At 40.3% G+C, this 18,837-nt stretch overlaps 1 protein-coding gene across 14 annotated transcripts in view; it reads left to right on the forward strand.

Annotated features, from left to right (window-relative positions):
- Positions 1-18,837, forward strand: part of INPP4A (inositol polyphosphate-4-phosphatase type I A) — a 112,909-nt gene that overhangs the window by 29,060 nt on the left and 65,012 nt on the right. For all 14 annotated transcript variants that reach the window (XM_042866693.1, XM_042866692.1, XM_042866700.1 and 11 more), the window contains exon 2: positions 13,673-13,732. The gene's annotated coding sequence lies outside the window, so the exon portion shown is untranslated. The remainder of the gene's footprint in view (positions 1-13,672; positions 13,733-18,837) is intronic.

Genomic DNA, 18,837 nt, shown 5'->3' on the forward strand with positions numbered 1-18,837 from the left:
ATCCTGTGGCCAGTGGGCAGTGCCCATCCGAGGGAACAAAGTACCTATATTGTCATTCATTGTGTTATGTAAGGCATGGCAGCCATGTTAAGGATACAAGACCTCTTTCGAAGAAACCGTGCTGCCAGACGTCAGGGCTGGGAGAATAGCACTTAAGCAGCTCTCTGCCCGCGCTGTGCAGATGCCTATGGTTCTGGAGCTCTTGCTTACAACCAAATACACAGGCTTGTGAATTTCTTCGTTGACAAAATAAGAAATGGTGGCGTTAGGAATAGCAAAATTATGACTGTTTACCTTTAAAGACCCAGTGCTGTTTTGCCTATAGCGTGCAGTCTGGGAGCACGCACAGCCTGGGATGTAAACAGCCTCTGCGCAGTGCCTGGATGTAAACAGCCTCTTCAAACTCTTGAAAGCATATATCCATATCCTGGGCTTGTTTCATTTTGTGCCACCGAAAGCCCACATATATATACATATCCTGCTCCAACAATTGGCTATATGCAAAAAGTGGGATGTATTTTAGTTATTGTTTATGTATGCAGAAGTGAGTTAAGCAGTTTTTCTGTGGCTTTACTGTTATTTTATTCACTCTTGTGCAGTAATTTTAATGTAATGTAGGCTGGTATTGCCAATTCTCCTCATGTGGAATTCACTGAGTTTTGAGCCTTTGCTGTCCTCCCTGAGTGATTTTCTGAGTTAGGGAATCTTTGCTTTTTGAATTGTAGTAATATATTTGCACAAAAATGACTGCTGTCTTCTCTCAACTAAATATGGTGCTGTGATAAGGTCATTTGAAAAATGACAGCATCTTTCTTCTGTTTACTAATTTAGAGCATTCACTGATGCCCAGTGTTATGAATTAATTGGATATGGCATGGCTTTTTTTTTTTTTTTTAAAGAAAAAAAAGGATTAAATTTCTAAATAAAATGAATAGAAGATTTATTAGCACAACTGCCGTATCTTTACAGCTGTTGTGACATCCAACTTAGAAAACTACGGCGTGAGAACTTCAAAACTACACCATGTCGTAGTTTTAAGTCATGGGCTCTTATCTCCCAGAGCAAAATCTTGATCACCAAATTTAATGGTTTGTGTTTCTGATATAAAATATGTCTCATGTTGCAGGATTGTAAATTCAAGATGGTTTTTCCAAGATGAGGGTTGGTTTTAGGACTGCTCACTAACAAAGTTCTGGCACGTGACTTCCCTCCTTCTCCCAAATCAAGAAAACTTGAATAAAACACTCTTTAAAGTATCAATTTTTCCATTGATTTGTATGTGAATTATTGCTTTCTGATACCGTGTCAGAATTGTGTTTACCTTCATTTTTGCCTTTAAGTTTGTATACATATAGAGAAAGAATTCTGTATTCTGTGAAACCAGAACTTTATTATCATGAAATTTAAATATCTTCAATTGAGTTTCCATAATTTCTTTATTAATATGTTATGGTTGCAGTTAAATAATTAACAGCAAACATATTTGAAGAGAAATTGCATGCTTATGATCTAAAACACCAGATGAGGGCTTGCCCCTGTCTGACTCCCCATCCCAGCTGTCCATTAGTGGAAGCAGTAACCACCAGAGAGAGCTCCCTCCGGTTCATCAAGGTCTCATGCTGTTCCCTGTGCCCTGCCTGCTGCTGGTGTAGCACTGAATGAAAACAAGTGTCAGCTCAACAAAACAAAAAGCCCAGCCTGGCAAGATAGCTTGACAGTTTGCTTTGTGTGAGTAGGAAACCACCTGGGAAAAACTAGAGCGGGTTTAATGTTGATTTATTATGATGCTATCTTGATGATTACATGCCATCCTTTATTAGCAAGTCACAGCTAAAGTGGGAATGACCAAGGCAGAAGAGGTTTGTGCAGAGGAGTGCTTCGAACTTTGTGTTATGTGCAAAGGAAGCAGTTACATTGACTCTTCCTCCAGTCACCCTTAAAGTTTTTGTTACTTCCTGTTGGCTTTGTATTAGGCCGTAAAGGCAAAGTATAGCAGAAACTGGTAGGAGCATTTCACCTGTGGTTTTAGCATATGAACTGTGAGAGTTTGTGATCTCCACAACCTTCTTTTTTTGCAGTAAATATTATCCAGGCAGAATATCCCAGAATATCCCCCCTCTTCCAGTTCCCAACCTACAGGACATCATTGGTGCTTGTGGGCCTGCAACCTTTTCTCCTTGTCCTATCACCACAGATCCTGCTAAAGGGTCTGTCCCTACTTATAGCCCTCCTTTAGATTCTGAAAGGCTGCTCTCGAGTCTGCCCGGAGCTTACTCTTCTCCAGGCTGAACAGCCCCAGCTTGCTCAGTCCTCTTCCATCCCTTGGATCATTTTTGTGCAATCCTTTGAACATGCTTAGCAGGTCCATGTCTCTCCTGTGCTGAGGACTCCACATCAGCCCTCCAGCAGTACTCTAAGTGAGGTCTCACCAGCGCAGAGTAGAGGAGCAGGGTGACCTCCCTTGCCCTGCTGGCCACACTTCTTTTGATGCGGCCCAGGATACAGTTGGTTTTATGGGCTGTGAGAGCGCACTGCTGGCTCATTGTCCAGCTTGCCGTCCACCAGTACTCCTAAATCCTGTTAAGCAGGTCTGTGCTCCATCCTTAAGTCCCCCAGACCGTACTGATAGTGGGGGTTGCTTTGACCCAAGTGCAAGACGTTGGCTGAACTTGAGCATGTTTTGTTAGTGCTGCACTTAGAATTTTGTTAACTCTGTCCTTAGCTGAAGCTTCTTCTGGTGAAGCTTTAGCTCTTGTTTTCCATTTTCACTTCAGCTGCTCTGCTCTAACCAGTTTTATGATTCTCTCTCCTTGGTAGATTTTTCACACGGGCGAGCCATAAAAAATGCAAAGCTGTAAAGGGTTGTGTGATTCCATACTTCCCTTTCACTCCTGTGCCACTCATGTTGTGAACAGGAGGTGCAGTGTTCAGCTGCTCCTTTATTTGTTTCCTACTTGGTCCAGTGGGCTGTTTATTTCTGTAGCTTCCATTACGGCTCTGCCCTATCTATGTATTTTGAGCCCTGACACTGATTCCCTGGCACACACAAAGCCTTATTGCTGGTTTATCTCAGATCTCTTCTATGTTCTGCTTCCTCAAGCCTTGAGCAGAAGTTTTGAATTGGAAACTGGTATCATCTGATGCCTTCCTACCACTGCTTCATGCAGTGTGAGAAAGGGACTTGGCAGGCAGCACAGCTGTTGCTGTGGAGAGATGAGGGGCAAAGTGGAGAACAGAGCATTTCGCCAGCGTTCTTGAAGCTTTGAGATCTTCCACTGGAGGATGCACCTATTCTGTTGCCTTACACAAGAGCTGCATCAGTGGTTATTTAGAGCGATTTTATTTCCAACGCAAAATTTGAAAAGGAGGGAGGGAAGAAATTTGTTTGAGTTGGCTCTGTTACAGCTTTTTTGTTTCTTTTTTTGCATGTTAGAAGTAAGCCTCTGGAAACGAGTTTGTATTGGAACAAAGTGCTCACAGGGTGAATTGCACTGATCCATCTCGTAGGTTGGAGAACTCCACCTTTATTATTTTTTTTTTGTTGTTGAGTTTTTAGGTGAGTTGTTTTGGTAGCCTTTTAATTGTATGTATGTGTACATGTACAGGGCATCTGATTTGTCCCTGTAGCTTTTCCTGATTTCTGACTAAGTTGTTTTGTTTGTATCATATTTTAAACAGTTGTTTTGTAGGGGAGAGGGAAATAACTCTGAAGTCTTTGTATGTGCTATGTCATGAAAAGCTCTTCACTTAATCCTGGAGCAGTTGAAGCAGAGAGGCATAGAGGGAGGTTTGGGCACAACTTTGCCCTGAAGGCCTAGCTTGCTGGAGGGACTCCCACTGCACTGCGTTGTTTGAGGTTTGGTATCCCTTCCAGTTTTTGTCTGTTGAAACCTTTGTATATTCTTGAGTGTGTACAAGTTTGAATAAAGAGTAAAAGATGTTGTCCATACCGTGACTATATAAATGATATCTTCATTTGCCTTCAAGGCCTGAGTTTCCACCTACCCAGTTCTTCATGGCTGTCCTTCGCCCCCAGCTCTGGAACCAGAGCCAGCATAGGGATAAGTATAGTTCATTTCACTCTGGGTAAATAAGATTATGGCCTCGATTACGATGGTGTGTTATTTCTGTACTGAATTCTCCTTGTCTTTTATAGAGATGCAGAAATCTGGGATTAGTTCAGCTTTTGGTTTGTGCTGCATCTTTTAAAGCAGCAGACTACTTCTGCAGCCTGAATAAACAGCGGTGGATTGGTAGATAGAGTGTCTTGCATCACTGCAAAGTGACCTCCTGTGTCTAAGTAAAGCACAATTAAAAAGAAATGGGTTCATGATCCTTAATTCAGATTAATTTTTTAGCAAAATGCAAAGCATTGCCAGATGGCAGAGCTACTACAGACGGAGGTGAATAATGAAGTATGTCCTTTACTGCAAGCTGTTTGGGCAGTAAATCTGATTTTGAAAATGCAAAACAAAACAGAAAGAGGCTGCAGTATTCTACTGCAATAACAAGCCACACATTTCAGCTAGTGTCCTATGTTCTATAGGTAAGATTTTAAACCCTGGATCTGTGAAATACAAGCTGCCCTGGAAGATTTCCTCTGTCTCGTTTCTAAAAGAGATGCTAGTGGTGTGACTTTAAAGAAAAGATGCATTTCCCCTGGCCTCAACATGACTTCTCTTGGGCAGCAGAGTGGGCTTCTTGTGAGGGCATATGGACTGACACAGTCAAATGCTGATTCTTTTAGTGTGCATAGAAGGTCATGAGATAATCATACCACAGAGACAGTTTCCTCTGTTTTTTCAGGAAAATTTGCAATAAGAGCACTTTTGAGCTCTGTGCAGTACTGTAGAGGGTTTGCATAAAGAGAATCACATCCTGAATGCTGCTATTGGTAAATATTAGTATTGTGGCTATGAATATGTGATATAAACATGCATGTAGTTGAGCTGGTTGGAGTGAAGTCTTTCTGATTTAGATGCTCTCTCAAGTGTGAGTGCCTGAGAAAAGTTCATTAACTTACACTCTTCCTGAGATAAGTAGATGACTTTCAGTGGCATGTCAGTAAACAGGAGGTAGTGAGTAGTAGGAAGAACATGGCCTGTCTGGTTTTGCCCACATAATGAAGATTGCTAGTGGTTGTCCCATACCTTTGTAGAGTCTTTGGTGAGAACTTGATGTTAAAAGCGTCAATACTTCTACAGGACAGTGACTTTACACAGAAAAGTTTTGTGGAAAATTAAATACTCTTTTGCCAGCATATATGCAGTGAGGCAAACTTAGAAACTAGCTACCAGAAATAGATGGTGGGAAGAAAAATGGGCAATTATCGGAGAATCATTAAGTTTTGAAAAGATCATTAAAATCATCTAATCCAGCCCACCCCCACCATGCCCACTGACCGCATCCCTCAGTGCCACATCCACACGGTTGTGGAACACCTCCAGGGACGGTGACTGCACCACCTCCATGGGCAGCCTGTGCCACTGCATCACTGCTCTTGCTGAAAAGAAATTAGAGGAGATCGGTGTTCTTAGCTGAGCTTCTGTGATGTCTCCCCAGTTCAGTTGGGGAATAGAAGAGCAGTGGTCCAAGTTTTCTAATTTCAGAGAAATTGCATGTGATCTTATCTCATAGTGGCACTGTTTTGTAATTTGCTTTCTCCCAACAGTAGGCATTGGTACTGTGAGAGCCTAGTGGGCTTTATGTTCTGTACTAAATATTCACTAAGGATTTCTGCAGTTTATTTGCTGCTCTTTCACTGAATACCAGGTGAATGGTAGGTAGCCATAAGGGTGGGGATAATAACTCTTGATTATAGTAAGAAATGTTGAACTGAAGGGAATTGCATCTGACAACACTTAATCCATGTTCCAGTGATGAAGACCTGTCATCTCTGGAGTGAAGCCACCAGCACTGTTGCTGGAGATGTTGAGGAGACTTATTTTGGTGAGCTTCATGAAGTCACACCTGAAGGGATAGGAGTGAAATACAATCAGATGCATATCCCACATTATGACCCTAAATAATCACATTTATATCTATATGGTGATTATTCGTCTTTTATTGCTACATCCTTTCTACCATCATCTTTAGCAACTGATTGCACGTATTACTGTCCTTTAGCTAATACAGTCTAAGAGAGACTGAGTCAGTTATCTGGGCGCTCCTGCTCAGTGAAACTGCAAATGGCACTCAACAGTGAGTTCCCATGAGCCTGGGTGGGCTGAGGTGGCTTTGCTGCCCAAGAGACCTGATGCTCTGTGAAGGGCACAGGTGCCTGCAGGCTGGAGGAACCTGCAGCAACTTTTTATGTTGTCAAGCTGAAGCAGCACCAGTCTCCCAGTCCTCTCTTACAGAATCCTTTGGAAACACGAAGTCATTTTGGTGCATGGGGGTGATGGAAAGGGCCGAGCTCCTTCAGGATGCAAAGGGCAACAGAAAAGGACCTGCTTGGGCACCTGAAAGGACAAACTTCTGCTTGCACATGGAGCATCTGAAGGAAGCATCTGCTTTTCTGCAAACCTCGGGAGATTGCCAATGTGTGATTGCGTGAACCGATGAAGGAAGGATGCCTGCTTTCAACATCAGCCTGTCTGAGTTTTGGCTACCTTCTAAATACTTTTTTTGTGTGTTGGAATGATTTCCTATTAGTTCAAGAAGAACTGAGCATTCTTTTCTTGCTTGTTACTAGGATTTATGTTTCAGAATATGTTCCCAGTCTTTTATTCAGTGGGAAATAGAAAAATGTCAGAAGGATCCACTGGTAAGATTTTACTTAGGGCTAGGCACAGTTTGGCACGTGTAACAATAAGTCTCTTTAAAAACCGGAGATGCCTCTATATTTCATATAAATTCATATGAGTGATTTCATATAAACTCAGCAAAAAGAGAAATGCAAGGCAGAGCAGTCATTTTATCCATTTGAAGATCTGCTTAGCTGATGTTATATTTGTGATGAGCAGCGGGCAGGAACTTGTTGGTAACTTGATTCTCGATTAGTCTGGAGACTTGATACAGCTTTCTATCATAAGCAGGGCACCCAGGATAAATTAGAAGAGTAATTCCTTCCTAGCACATGGCTAATATGTCACCAGCAACCTTTTCAGGTCTCTAAAAGGCTTCTAAGTGAAATAAGGGAGGTATGCAGGTGTTTGGAGGGTTGTGGTAGCTGATGGAGACTGTTAATGTCTTGCAGCATTTATTTTTTGAAAGTATAATATCACTTTCCCAACTTTCCTACATCATGCACTTTTTTCTCCCCATTCCTCTTTAGTTCATATTTCTGGGACGCAAGAAAGTGATGCCTTCACAGTGAGCCTAACTTTTTGTGTCGCTAATAACGCAACCTAAAACTTCCCTCAAGTTGCATTTGCAGGTCCATAATGTCTGTGTGTAGGACAAGATCAACGTGATGGATTACTCTAGAAAGAAAACTGCTCTTAATGTCATCCTTCTAGGGATTTTCATAGCATTGAACATCCTTGGAAAATTATAACTTGGTTACGCTGCTAAAAGACAATTTCTACCCATTACTACTTAAAGGGTTGGCTTTCCATGGAATACTGTTTAACCTCAAGGGATAGTTTCCTATGGTAAGAAGGACAGACAGAATAGCCATATAGTAGCTAAGAAGAATGTCCTATTGTGACACTGATATAAAAAAAAATGAAAGAAGGGAGAATTTTAGTACCAAATACCATACATTTTATTATCAACAATATCACAAAACCGTTGAAGTTGTTAATTGCTGTTCTTAGTGTTCTTCATGAATTTCCTCTCCTTTGCACAAGCACATAGCAAACAGTTGGGTTGGTCATACTTGTAATAGCAAACTGGGACTTCTCCATAAAATTAGAAATGGAATGTGAAATACAGGATGCCCTCGTATAAACCAATTTGACCTTGAGGCTGTATTTTGTAATCTTGTTTTCCTCGCTTCCTGTTTTTGTAGGACAGTACTCATAAGCTAGACTGAGTCATGGAGGTGGTTATGTGACGACTTTGAAGAACAGGCCTAATACTGGGGAATGCTGTAGGCTCTGTCTCCACGTTTGTTTGAACACGGGAGGTATCGGCATGTGCTATGATTCTCTTTCCATGAAAGTCAGGTGCAGACTAAGTAAATGGTGACTGTGTTTCTGCCCAAGAAGAAGATGCTACACATTCAGAAGCACAGCAAGGTACTAGGAGGCTGAAGAAAGCACTTCTGCAACAGGGAATGTAGGTCATAGATGAGTGTTTTCTTTCTTTTCAAACTAGATCTGGAAATAGCTGAAACTTCAGTGTTGTGAAAGAGTTTGCATACATAACGCAAGCAAATGTGAAATAGTTCTGAGAAAGTCAGCTCAAGAAAGTTTCCACTCTCTTCATAAGACATGTCTTGATATAAAGGTGAGTGCATCTTTGTGTAAGTTAGTACTTCAGAAAGAGCTGCCATAAAAATCACGATAATAATTTTCTCAGTATGGAGAGAGTTTTTGGTCTTTAAAATCTTGAAGACTGGTATTTTGAAACATAGAATATGAGGTAAGACATCTCAAGTCATACATGGTTAGTTTCTAAAAGTATTTAAAGAAGCATATATTTCATTTGCTACAAAAAGACATATTTTATTTGCAAAAGACACAGAACAGAGCAAGACACAGTGTATTCTGCCTTCTGTGCAGTCGAGGTTTGCAACAAGGTTCTTAACTATCTTGACCTCAAAAAAGAATATGTTGCCAGGCTGATTACTGGAGATTTGTGCCTTCAAGATATGTTTACAGGAAATGTCTTCTGATCTATGTTGGCGCTGACAATGTGCTTTGAATTAGCATTTCTTTGCAGCTCTACTGTCATGTGGTTCATCTGCAGTTGCTTGTCCTCTGCAGAAGTTCCTGCTCCTCAAATTTGCCTAAAAAACGTAAAAAGCTAAGACAGTTGTTCCTCAGCTTAGTTCTGTTAAAGGGACTTAGTTTAAATTAAAACAGCTGTCACAAGCTGTTTTGTTTTACACTTTTTCCTGTCAGAGTATTTTAGATTTTAAAAAACCGAAAACAAACAAAACATCATGTTTGTGTGATACTAATGTGCAGTTATGCTGACAGACATGAGGTGAAGAGAAATGAGGACAAGCAACAGGAGGCAGTAACTTGTATCAGCTCAACTCCCCTCTGAGTAAGGATAAGAGCTTGCTTCTATCAAAGTAGCATTGTTTTTCTCTGCTTGACTAATGGACAAAGCCACACTTAGTGTCATGATTCAAGTACTTTTCAAAGATGTTGGCAGCACATGTAATTCAGAAGGAGAAAGTTAGACATTCATTCCTCTCTTGAGTGATTTAGCTGCTCTTTAATGAGTGAGAAAGAAGCATAGAGAAGAAGCATAGAGGAAGAGAAAGCGAGGGATTTCCAGTAGTTCCAGTCCTTTCTGTGTTTGTTTTGTATCAAACTTTCAGGTGATTTCTCTATAGGGAGTAGTATCACATGCTTCACACTGCAGGAAGCAGGAATAAAGGTACAGCACATTTAAGTGAGAACTGATGTTCTTATCAGTTTGCACAGTAATCCTGTTTGCAAGTGCAAAGTACTGGGATGAAAATGGCTAATTATGTAGTACTTCCTTACAGTGAAGGATCTGAATGGCTTTTAGTATCTGGCAGCAAGCACTAGGGTTTGAAATGCCGTCATCAATCAGTTGCAAAATGATTTCTGTTTAGTTTTAATTAAGCAAAAATACACTGCAGTCTTTGAAGAATCTTTTCCTCCTCATCATCGTTTCTTAATGCAGAAAACCAGACAGAACATGCCAAGAAACTGGTGCTCTAGTGTGGTAGTAGTGCATTACTACACTCAGCCATGGTCTTGATGGTACTGCAAGGCCATGTAATTTAAGAAACGAACAATGGAAGCTAAAACAAAGGGGTTTGAATCTGCACCCAGTTAGACTCTTTCATAAGCAAGTGAGAGTGGCCTCTCTGGTCTCACTACCTGTGCACATACCACTGACATTCAGTTCACTTATTGCAGGGAAAGCAAGCACTTCAGTGGTTCTAAATCAGGTGCCAAAACACTACTGCAGTGCAATTAAAAAATACCAGTGATCAAAGCAGAGAGCTCATAGGCAGACTAACAATTCAGTGAAATTGAGCTGTGGAAGAGCACAATCTAAAGGAGGCGGGTACCTGCAAGAGGTGACACTGTGGTAGGATATCAGTAGGGATGGCTCTCAAGCGCTACAGGAGATGCAGTATGATTTGCTTATGGCCGGTGAACTAGTCATTTAGTCATAGCATTTATATAAGATGTTTAGATTCATTATCATCCCATTTTCATATCTTCATTTTAAGTGAAATGACTTACCACATCTACATATTTATATAAATGCCTTGAAGGTGAGTGGTGGTAAAACACATTACAGGGTTGTAACTATAGTAGCAGGTCTGTTGTGTCAGCACTTAACCTTGTGACTGTGGCTGGCTGTGACTTGCTTTGTGAGTAGCTTGTGCAGTGCCCAGGAGCTTTCACAGTATGTGTCCTGCTTTTAGAATGGAAAAAGAAAAAATAACAGTACTAAATGAATACATTCGTAAGTCATAAATAAGTTACAAAAGATACCAACTAGGAGCTTTATGTGCTTGCATTGAATTTACCAACTGGCAATAATTAAAATGGTAAATGACTTTTCCTTGCATATTGCATTTAACCTTGAACAAAGCTCCACGTAATATCATATGTCTCCATCCTTGTTGAGGAACTCTCCAACAGCCAGAGTAAGTTAAATGCTTTGTAGCTTCTATGGCTGTCAGTTCAGATGAGAAACGAACCTTGAATTTATTCCACTTTCACCTTGGACCATGAAAAGAGAGGTAAACTTGAGCAACTTAAAGGCCACTTCTTTGAAGAGGCTTGCTCCTGTAAAAAATCTTACATGCTTTACTGCTGAGTGCATAAAGCATGGGACTGGAGAGTTTCCTGAGGCGTCGAGTCTAGTGTCTTTTAAAGCAATGGCATAGCGCTTCTTTTAAATAAATACCAAATTTTTTCTTGACTGAATTAGCTTTCTTGGTTGCTGTTATTTCAGTTAACAGAATTAAGATAAACATTATTTTTAAGATAAACATTATTTTAAGATAAACATTATAATTTTAAAAATTCTATTTTCACCCTTCTGGTGTTTGTTGTGGTATTTCTGGAGTCCAAACTGTAAGTTGTCTCAGCCTTCATGTTTCTGAGCTTCACAGAGCTTCACTTGAATTGCTCTGGTGAGGCTGCCTTTCTGTTGCCTTCATAAGCCCTTTTTCACACGGGTTACAGACTGGTCAGCGTTCAGCCTGCAGTAGCCAGTATTTCTGACTCAGTTTCATTGCTGCTTTTTGTGCAGCTCATTAGCTGTTAAACCCCAACAGGATATCTGCTTTTATTGTGGGTGCATTGTCTGACATTTAGGTCTTTCTTCTTCATTTTTTCTCAACCATTAGAATCCCAATTTAAATCAGAAATTCTTTTTAGTCTATGTGGTTTCCTCTTAGATTTCAATGCTAGGGTATCTTTAATAGTTGGATTTGAATGTTCACAGGCACCATTGTAAGCTGACGACATAATCTTAACAACTGCATTACAAGTCTGAACACTGCTTTATTTATGAATCTCCCTTGAATTTAACATTTTAAGGACTGTTCTATTTGTGACTCATCGGTATATTTTCCTGTGAACTCAAGTTTTAGCTTTCTTAATCCTCCTGCGTATATTTATAAATTTTCCCCACTTGGATATTTTACTAGAGAAGTAGCTTCTTCCCACAGGAACAAGTTGTCTTGCCTGCTTGGTTCTAGCAGCACTGGACATATATAACACGTTGTCTAGCAGTCAAACAATTTGCCAGGGGATGTTTTAGGCCCTGAGCAACGTCAGACCTAAGGGATGGCCCTGTTGTGAGCAGGTTGGCCTAGGAGCCTCCCAATGGCCTTCTGGCTGGGAAATCAGAACCTCTTGGTGAGGATTGGGTTCCCCCTTGAAAAGAGTTGAGCAGTGGGAAGTAAGTGAGCAGAACATTCTGGATGCACTGATGTTGCTTTTTGGGGTTGAGCTTTTCTTCCACGATGTCTGCACTTGCAATATGCTGGGACATTGCAATGGGTGACTGCGCCCAGCATGGGTTCAGGCAGACTGTTTTGTTCTGACAAGGAAAAGTTCCCAGATTTTTCATGCTATTAAAATAAAGAAAAGCAAGGAAAAGATGGGTTAGGTCTGAGATAGTCACATCTGGTCTATAGCAAGAGACAGTAACCAGTAGGAGTGCATTAGAGGAAGTCTGGCTGTTGCCTTCACAAGGCTGAGGAGATCCAGAGCGCTCAGCTGGCTCCTGGCCTGCACTGTCCTGTGTCACAGCCCCTTTCCATTGGTTCATCCATACTTCGATCTACAGTTTACTCCTTCATGCTGATCCCCTGCTTTTTTGTACATTTTATTCCAGGGTTTTCTTCTAGAATGAGTGAGTTGGAGTGATCGTTCACTCTGTGAGCTGCTCTCTGCATAGAAAGAAGCGCTGGGCCAGGTTTTGTCTATGTATCTTACCCCATTCACCATCCCAATAGGTTTTGCACTATCAAACGCCACAGCTACCCCCATGCCAGTGTGTGATATTCCTGCTCCTTGTTTACCGCTGTAAAACACTTTTCAGCAGGGTACTCCTGCTTCGTTTCAGAAAGTGGAGACCTAAAAGCACAGACCAGTCCCCCTACAAAATAACAAATGTGTCCTGAGATAGGGACTGAGAAGAGACGAGGGGTGAAATGTTAGATGCTGTGTGATGGCTGCGTGCTTTGTATTTGTTTTACAATGAACTTGGCTAAGGATTCTGGACTAATTGATTTATGGGACATTTTATCCCATTCCACATTTGGTGGTAGGAGATATCTTCATTGTGCTTCTTGAAAGGGAAAAAGAATGTTAAGGTGCCTGTTGCTTAGGTGTGGCAAGTGTTCTTGATGTGGCCGAAAACAGTGTGTTCTTTGTCACAGTGAGTTTTGGTAATAAAAGGTGAAACTTTTGAACCTCTTCATCAGTGACATCTGAATTCAGACCGGGCCTGTAGGGCATGAAAATTGTTTGGGGGTCTCTGCAGAACAGAGCAGGTTCTCAGTTCAGTTGTTTGCATTCCCGTTGCCTGGAGAAACCTCTTAGGGATGGTTTTGTGATGTGTTGTTCTGGTGGCCTGGCACTGACTGCAGCTGGAAGGGGCAGGCAAAAGTTCAGAAGAACTGAGAAGCTGTGCTGGGTGAGCAAGATTGTTGCTGTGACATGAAGTAGCTTCTTTATTAAGCTTCATGTACTGTAACTGCACTGGGTCTTTTACAAACTTAACAGAAAAGTTTCTTTAGTTAAATGCATGCTTTCATTAATATAGTTGAAGGAAGATTAACGTCACTGTCATTAAGCGTAGAAAGGTGCAGCAACAGTACCTGGTTCTTTGTTCTCAGAACTGATGCAGCTTCTGTTTCCAGTGTTGGAGGAGCTACATTATAAAGTGTCAACACTACATTTTAATGAATGTAGTGATTTTTTTTTTTCCCACTTGCTCCTATATTGTGTTTTTTTAGAGTGGTTTTTTGGTTTTTTTTTCCTCCAATACTGGTCTGTTCGTTTGGATCCATTCAGTCAGAAACACTTTGTCCTTTTTTGTCTTTCAGGCTTTATTTAAAAAGAACTGGATGCCCAGGCTGAATTTCATCTCTGAAAGCTGGAGAAAGGTAATAACAGCTTTAATGATTAATACTATAATGTGTGATGATCTATGGACACTGAATGCAGAAGTTCAAAAATGGAAGAAGTTAAAGGTGATAGAGCAAAAATAACTTTCTTACAAATGAGAAAGTGCTGGCAGGGTCCTGTACCTGTTATCAATGATATGCTTGTGCTGTTTTTTGTACTGTGGATACTTTATTGTATTCACCAGGGGTTTTCTGCTGTCTTTGGGTGTGTTGCCTACAGAAGCTCAGGAAGACTGTTAGCTAGTGACAGTGTAAACTGAACACATCTTTGAACAGTTGATGTGCTTCTAAAAGTTTGTGAGATTTAAACACAGCCTGTGCTGAAGGCCAACGTTTGTAACCTGCTTCTACTGTAAGAGTGAATTGGTGGTTGTTTAGTTTTCCTCCCTTGAACACTGAGTTAGTGCAGAGGGAGTAAAGCAGATCTGCTTTTGTGGTGATTGGATATTGCTGTAGCATAGCTCGATGTCCTTTAGGTTGGGAACGGAATCTTGTTGGGCCATGACATTATTCTAGGTTTGTCAAGTGTTTCCTTCTTCACAATGTGAGCTGATTTAGGTCCTGTGTTGTGGGAGCGTGCAGAGGTTAATGCTACATGACTAGACTGTGTGGCAAGTGTGTGTCCTGATAGGGCTCCTGTTGGCAGTAGATTCTTGTGAGGCAATGCTCTTTTCCCCTCATTCTCAAACAGAGTTCAGTGCTGGGACTCTCTTGCTTCCTGCAGGCCACAGCAGCTTTTGGTGGACTGTATGTTGACCAACTGCACCTGACATCTGGGATTTCAGAGAATAAGAGAAATGGTGACACATGTGCTGGTGATGCAGTGGATCAAAGCAGGCAGGCAGGCAAATAGAGGCTGGAGGTTTTGCTGGTGCGGGAATAGGAGGCAGTGAGAGATGAAATGTCATACTTGTGGTCTTGTGGCTGGTCGTGTGCACAAGTTGGGAGGGAACCCTCAGTCTCCTCATCACTGATATAGTGACCCCAGTGTCATTTTAGAGTTAAGCATAATGAGTGTTGCCTTAGAGAACAGTTGTTACTTCTCAGAGGCATTTTTCCCAATCCTGCTAAGGGCAAACAAGCTCATTTGAAAACTTGAGCAGAGCCAGTAAATGCATGATCTCATGTAGCAGTTGTCTTCCCTGTATCAGATACATGTCTCAGTGCAGACTGACATCAGTTACAGAGAAGTCTGGAGGGGTTTATTACCAGAATTGTACCTAAATCTGGGACTGAAGCAAGCTCTGGCCTGGGTTGTTTCACTGTGGCAGAATGGAATGCAGTACATAAGATGCTTTGGGGTTTATGTGGGGACTTAATTTTTCATTACACCATGCTGAACACTTCAGTTAAGAATAGCTTGGGAGTCCAGCACGCGTTTGGTCTCAAGACATCAGGGATGAAATTGCTAGCAGCAAATTATCATTGCTAGACCCTGGAGTTAGCTTTACTGAGACTTAAAAGGAATTGCAGTAATACCAGTCATTCATGCCATCTTTATTTCTTCTATTAGCCATTGTCTGCATGGGGAAAGATATGCCTGGGGCAATCCTGCATCTCCATCCTGTTCAGTGCAGCTTCTTACAGCATTTTCATTCTTTTCCAAGACAACTATGCCTTGTCCCCTGTGGGTTCTGTCTTCACACTCTCAAAGAAATCTGTGACAATAGCAGAAAAAAAACAGCATTTAGGGCTCCCCTTCAGGGACAGCACATCATCCTAATTAAGCATTTCTCAAAAGTGGTCCTGGCAGTGCAATTAATTCCATGTAGACAGATTCCACAACTCATTTGAAGCATTGTGTTAGATTAGATCCAAAGAAAAAATATGAAAAAAAGAAAAGAGAATGTCACCCGCTTCTGTTTGCATGCTTGCTTGGTGTTTGGTGCATGTTTTCTTTTGAATTAATTTGGATTCAGTGGCTTCTTCAGTAAGAGTCAAGCTCAGTGCTGTGTATATCATGCTCCACATAGTTCTTTTGGTTGTGCTGCCTCCTTAATGTGCTTGCCTGAGACATAAATTATTTCCAGTGGTACCCCTGTTAGGTAGCAGTTTTTGCTTTCTCTTCAGTCAGTGTCTGGGGGGGGCAGCTACTAAAGGTGTACCCTGGTAATGCATATAGTGGCCTATGTGACTAAGGGACAAACTGCATGAGTGACTGACTAGGGAGAGATAATTGTCAAGAAGATTGCTGTGCAAGTAATGGTAGTTAGTTTTTACTGCAGTTTTACTCTCTGCTTTTGCTGTGTTTTATTTTCTAGCAGAAACTAGTTTGTTTCTAACAGAAACAACCCCATTAGTTTGTTCATTCTCCTGTTTTTTCCTTCTTGCCGGCTTGTAAATTACATTGAGATGCAGAGCAGCCGCCTTGTGTGAATACATGGGTGTGTTAAATGCACAGTGATCATGCTTTGTGGGCCATCACGTTCATCATCCTCTTGTTAGGGATAAATCAATGGAGTGTGTGGTGACTGATTGGTACGTATAATTGCAGTAACTATGTGTGCAGTTACTACGTAATACAAGGCACTTGGCCTTTTAATAATGTTCTACATTACATTAAGTGTTTTTCTATCTGACTGTTGATTTTAGTCTGAAGAATTAATCATGACTTTAGCAGTGCAGGCAGAGACTAAAGGCCTGGGTCTGAATAATGTACTAAATGAAGGCATAATCAGATTGAGTAGAGCCTGAACGCAAGGAGAAAGATGAAAAAAAGGGGTTAGAGGACAAGAAGATACACAGCTAATGAGAATGTCTGTAGAGGGCAGAGACTTTGGGAGAAGCAGCTTAATTTCAAGCGTTTTCTGAAGAATGCAATAATTTGTAGGTTATTACTTTGTTTCTTTATTAGGGGAACTTTTGTGTCTTTTCACAGGTATTTAACCTACGACATGCTATCTGCAAGCACAAAATAAATTAGGGGCAGTCTGGAATTAAATGCCACTGTTATATCCAGGCATTAAAATGTTTGGAACATTATTCTTTCCAAGTTTACATTCAATTCAATAACATACTAATTTTATCCCTTTGCTTGTACTTTATTTATAAAGTTATTACAGTATTACAAAATTTCCAGTACCTAATTATTAATAACCTCAGCATTATCCTTGGGAAATGCTTAGATGAGCTACATAAAAATCTCTGTGAGCATTTCAGGACTCTTTCACTAAGACATGCTGAGGGGATAGCACTTAATCCAAACCATCTAACCCATACCTCAAGATAATTTCCCAGCATACTGCTTTCATTCTTGTAAACTTTGTGAGTGGATCATTTCCACTGTTCACTTGTGGAGCTTCCAGGAAGTCAGGTTAATAATAAAACCTGCATCTGGAAAAATCTCAACTTTTCTACTGATTTCAGTAGGGCCGTACCTTATAGTTACAGTGTGCTCTTGTGCTGAGTTACCATGCTGAACTAGTTTATTGAGGTGCCCTGTAAGTATAAATTTAGACAGAATCCATGCTGTCCTTTTCACAAGGAATCTTAACCAGCTGAACATTATGGCATGTACAGTCAGCTACAAACCCATTTTAAAGAGGCAGTGTGTATGACTCAGTTCTCCTGTTTGAAGATCAAATCAGTAACTAGGTGTCTGACCAGCCAAGGCATCTGTAGAATTCATGTCCAGGTTGTCTGAAGGAGACAAGGTATTCGTACTTTTAACAGGATGATTGATCATTAACAGGATGATTACTTGCAGCTTAAGAGATAAATAGACCAATTTGGGTCAAAAAGAGAACTTAAAATTGCAGACTAAGTGAAAGAGTTTTTGTGTGTTTAAGGTACTTATATATGTGTGTATATATATATATATATATATATATATATATATATATAGCACATGTTCAGCAACGTGTATGGTGAGCAAATAGAGATACAAAAGTGCTAAAGGAACTCTCATATAGAAAACAATGGTTCACACATTCTATTGGGCAATTTTCTTGAATGGTATGAAGTATTTATCCTTGTAAAAAGCTTTTAAATTTTATCAGGAAAAGTACACCTCCACACAACAACTTATCTGGATCTAAGATGCTTGAGACACCCAGTGAATCAAGAAGTCTACGTGAATGCATTTAACAGTTTGTGAATGTAAGAAATTGTCCTAAATGGTTGAAGTTTATGGTACTTTTCACCCTATGTAGAGGCTTATGTAGCACAAATGTCCACAGAGTTTTTGCATACCAAGTTAAACAAGGGCCGTAGCTGTGTTTTGCTTTGCTTCTTCTCACTTGAGGTCTCAGATATCAAAAGTCTTGGATATTTCACTGATAATTTCACATAACTCTGTAATCTCAGAAGAAGCAGACATTTTTGAATCTTGACTATTTTTAAAGAATTCAAACTTTCTGGCTATCACAGTGATGTGCAAAGTTGCCATGTAATCAGGAATTTCTTAAAGGTACCTATTTAATGGATAATTAAAATATAGCTCAGCTACTAAGATTTTTTTAAAAGGACTTTTATAACTTTATATTACTGAATATAATACGTAGCTGTAAGAAAATTGAAAATGCAGTGTAGGCAACTTCAGAGTTCTTAACTTGACCTTAATAAACTTAGAGAAGACTTGAAGGAATTAATAATTAAAGACATGGAAAGTGAATAGAAAGACGATGAAACACAATCTATTTTCCAGAGATAGGTCATGTCAGACTGACCTAACATCTTCTTTTTAATAAGAAGGTTTGCTTGAAAAAGAAAACTGTACTAGAACTGGTCTCTCTGGATTCTACTGAGGCTTTTACGATGGTGCAGTTTTGAAATTGTTGTTTAAGATAGAGGAGGGTTAGTTGAGTGTAAGAGCTATGAACTCAAGCAAAGAAGTGTTACAAAGAAAAGGGGAGACAAGTGGAGGTCGATAAGTAAAATGAATTAGTTATAAAATGAAGTTAATTGACTTTCTCAAAAAACCCTCAAGGTTTCTCAAAACTTCTTTTTTTTTTAAAGTTGATGTTGTTATGATATTATATGAAAAGCAGGCTGTTGAAACTTTGTGATGGGAGGAGGACATTCATTTCCTGTGCACTACTTTAAGTGAAGTGATTGTACAGGAACAATTAATTTTACGATTTGTA

This window comes from Lagopus leucura, unplaced genomic scaffold (assembly GCF_019238085.1).
Source record: "Lagopus leucura isolate 7727_CA_CO unplaced genomic scaffold, USGS_WTPT01 Super-Scaffold_100001, whole genome shotgun sequence".
NCBI classification, from domain to species: domain Eukaryota; kingdom Metazoa; phylum Chordata; class Aves; order Galliformes; family Phasianidae; genus Lagopus; species Lagopus leucura.